This window comes from Triticum urartu, chromosome 3 (genome assembly GCF_003073215.2).
Source record: "Triticum urartu cultivar G1812 chromosome 3, Tu2.1, whole genome shotgun sequence".
NCBI lineage: Eukaryota > Viridiplantae > Streptophyta > Magnoliopsida > Poales > Poaceae > Triticum > Triticum urartu.
In genome coordinates this window covers 3,570,675-3,575,143 of record NC_053024.1, presented here as the reverse complement: position 1 = coordinate 3,575,143, position 4,469 = coordinate 3,570,675, and positions in this window count along the sequence as shown.

Here is a 4,469-nt window from a genome sequence, read left to right as displayed (position 1 = left end):
GGGTGCGGCTGCCCTCCCTCCCCTTGACTATATATAGAGGCCAGGGGGGCGCCGGCCCCCTTGTAGATCCCATCTAGGGAGGGCGGCGGCCTAGGGGGGGACTTGCCCCCCAAGTTTGGTGGGGCGCCCCCACCCCCAGGGTTTCCAACCCTAGGCGCGGGAGGAGTCCCATGGGGGGCGCACCGGCCCACCAGGGGCTGGTTCCCTTCCCACTTCAGCCCATGGGGCCCTCCGGGATAGGTGGCCCCACCCGGTGGACCCCCGGGACCCTTCCGGTGGTCCCCGTATAATACCGATGACCCCCGAAACTTTCCCGGTGGCCGAAACTGGACTTCCTATATACAAATCTTTACCTTCGGACCATTCCGAAACTCCTCATGATGTCTGGGATCTCATCCGGGACTCCGAACAACTTTTGGGTTACCGCATACTAATATCTCTACAACCCTAGCGTCACCGAACCTTAAGTGTGTAGACCCTACGGGTTCGGGAACCATGCAGACATGACCGAGACAACTCTCCAGGCAATAACCAACAGCGGGATCTGGATACCCATGTTGGCTCCCACATGTTCCACGATGATCTCATCAGATGAACCATGATGTCGAGGATTCAATCAATCCCGTATTCAATTCCCTTTGTCAATCGGTACGTTACTTGGCCGAGATTCGATCGTCGGTATCCCAATACCTCGTTCAATCTCGTTACCGGCAAGTCACTTTACTCGTTCTGCAACACATCATCCCGTGACCAACCCTTAGTCACATTGATCTCATTACGATGATGTCTTACCGAGTGGGCCAGAGATACCTCTCCGTCATGCGGAGTGATAAATCCCAGTCTCGATTCATGCCAACCCAACAGGCACTTTCGGAGATACCCGTAGTGCACCTTTATAGTCACCCAGTTATGTTGTGACGTTTGGCACACCCAAAGTATTCCTACAGCATCCGGGAGTTGCACAATCTCATGGTCTAAGGAAAGGATACTTGACATTAGAAAAGCTCTAGCAGACGAACTACACGATCTTGTGCTATGCTTAAGATTGGGTCTTGTCCATCACATCATTCTCCTAATGATGTGATCCCGTTATCAATGACATCTAATGTCCATAGTAAGGAAACCATGACTATCTGTTGATCAACGAGCTAGTCAACTAGAGGCTCACTAGGGACATGTTGTGGTCTATGTATTCACACATGTATTACGATTTCCGGATAACACAATTATAGCATGAACAATAGACAATTATCATGAACAAGGAAATATAATAATAACCATTTTATTATTGCCTCTAGGGCATATTTCCAACAGTCTCCCACTTGCACTAGAGTCAATAATCTAGTTACATTGTGATGAATCGAACACCCATAGAGTTCTGGTGTTGATCATGTTTTGCTCGAGGAAGAGGTTTAGTCAACGGATCTGCGACATTTAGGTCCGTATGCACTTTACAAATATCTATGTCTCCATTTTGAACATTTTCATGAATGGAGTTGAAGCGACGCTTGATATGCCTGGTCTTCTTGTGAAACCTGGGCTCCTTGGCTAGGGCAATAGCTCCAGTGTTGTCACAGAAGAGAGTCATCGGGCCCGATGTTGAGGAACGTAGTAATTTCAAAAAATTTCCTACGCACACGCAAGATCATGGTGATGCATAGCAACGAGAGGGGAGAGTGTTGTCTACGTACCCAACGCAGACCGACTGCGGAAGCGCTGAACCGACGTAGAGGAAGTAGTCATACGTCTTCACGATCCAACCGATCAAGCACCGAAACTACGACACCTCCGAGTTCGAGCACACGTTCAGCCCGATGACGATCCCCGGACTCCGATCCAGCAAAGTATTGGGGAAGAGTTCCGTCAGCACGACGGCGTGGTGACGATCTTGATGTACTACAGCAGCAGGGCTTCGCCTAAACTCCGCTACAGTATTATCGAGGAATATGGTGGCAGGGGGCACCGCACACGGCTAAGGAATAGATCACGTGGATCAACTTGTGTGTTTCTGGGGTGCCTCTGCCTCAGTATATAAAGGAGCCAAGGGGGAGGGGGGCGGCCTAGGAGGTGGGCGCAGGAGGAGTCCTACTCCTTCCGGGAGTAGGACTCCCCCCCAATCCTATTCCAACTAGGATTCCCAAGGGGGAAAGAGGGAGAGGGGTGGCCGGCCACCTCTCCTAGTCCTAATAGGACTAGGGGGGGGGGGGGGGGGAGGCACGCAGCCCTTATGGGCAGCCCTTTCACCTTTCCACTAAGGCCCATTAAGGCCCATATGTCTCCCGGGGGGTTCCGGTAACCTCCCGGTACTCCGGTAAAATCCCGATTTCACCCGGAACACTTCCGATATCCAAACATAGGCTTCCAATATATCAATCTTTACGTCTCCGACATTTCGGAGACTCCTCGTCAATGTCATGATCACATCCGGGACTCCGAACAACCTTCGTACATCAAAATGCATAAACTCATAATATAACTGTCATCGTATACCTTAAGCGTGCGGACTACGGTTCGAGAAAAATGTAGACATGACGACAACGTCTCGGTCAATAACCAATAGCGGGACCTGGATGCCCATATTTGCTCCCACATATTCTACGAAGATCTTTATCGGTCAGACCGCATAACAACATACGTTGTTCCCTTTGTCATCGGTATGTTACTTGCCCGAGATTCGATCGCCGGTATCCAATACCTAGTTCAATCTCGTTACCGGCAAGTCTCTTTACTCGTTCTGTAATACATCATCCCGCAACTAACTCATTAGTTACAATGCTTGCAAGGCTTATGTGATGTGCATTACCGAGAGGGCCCAGAGATACCTCTCCGACAATCGGAGTGACAAATCCTAATCTCGAAATACGCCAACCCAACATCTACCTTTGGAGACACCTGTAATGCTCCTTTATAATCACCCAGTTACGTTGTGACGTTTGGTAGCACACAAAGTGTTCCTCCGGTAAACGGGAGTTGCATAATCTCATAGTTATAGGAACATGTATAAGTCATGAAGAAAGCAATAGCAACATACTAAACGATCGGGTGCTAAGCTAATGGAATGGGTCATGTCAATCAGATCATTCAACTAATGATTTGACCTTGTTAATCAAATAACAACTCATTGTTCATGGTTAGGAAACATAACCATCTTTGATTAACGAGCTAGTCAAGTAGAGGCATACTAGTGACTCTTTGTTTGTCTATGTATTCACACATGTATTATGTTTCCGGTTAATACAATTCTAGCATGAATAATAAACATTTATCATGATTATAAGGAAATAAATAATAACTTTATTATTGCCTCTAGGGCATATTTCCTTCAGTCTCCCACTTGCACTAGAGTCAATAATCTAGATTACACTGTAATGATTCTAACACCCATGGAGCTTTGGTGCTGATCATGTTTTTCTCGTGGAAGAGGCTTAGTCAACGGGTCTGCAACATTCAGATCCGTATGTATCTTGCAAATCTCTATGTCTCCCACCTGGACTAGATCCCGGATGGAATTGAAGCGTCTCTTGATGTGTTTGGTCCTTTTGTGAAATCTGGATTCCTTTGCCAAGGCAATTGCACCAGTATTGTCACAAAAGATTTTCATTGGACCCGATGCACTAGGTATGACACCTAGATCGGATATGAACTCCTTCATCCAGACTCCTTCATTTGCTGCTTCCGAAGTAGCTATGTACTCCGCTTCACATGTAGATCCCGCTACGACGCTTTGTTTAGAACTACATCAACTGACAGCTCCACCGTTTAATCTAAACACGTATCTGGTTTGCGATTTAGAATCGTCCGGATCAATGTCAAAGCTTGCATCAACGTAACCTTTTACGGTGAGCTCTTTGTCACCTCCATATACGAGAAACATATCCTTAGTCCTTTTCAGGTATTTCAGGATGTTCTTGACCGCTGTCCAGTGATCCACTCCTGGATTACTTTGGTACCTCCCTGCTAAACTTATAGCAAGGCACACATCAGGTCTGGTACACAGCATTGCATACATGATAGAGCCTATGGCTGAAGCATAGGGAACATCTTTCATTTTCTCTCTATCTTCTGCAGTGGTCGGGCATTGAGTCTTACTCAACTTCACACCTTGTAACACAGGCAAGAATCCTTTCTTTGCTTGATCCATTTTGAACTTCTTCAAAACTTTGTCAAGGTATGTGCTTTGTGAAAGTCCAATTAAGCGTCTTGATCTATCTCTATAGATCTTAATGCCTAATATGTAAGCAGCTTCACCGAGGTCTTTCATTGAAAAACTCTTATTCAAGTATCCCTTTATGCTATCCAGAAATTCTATATCATTTCCAATTAGTAATATGTCATCCACATATAATATCAGAAATGCTACAGAGCTCCCACTCACTTTCTTGTAAATACAGGCTTCTCCGAAAGTCTGTATAAAACCAAATGCTTTGATCACACTATCAAAGCGTTTATTCCAACTCCGAGAGGCTTGC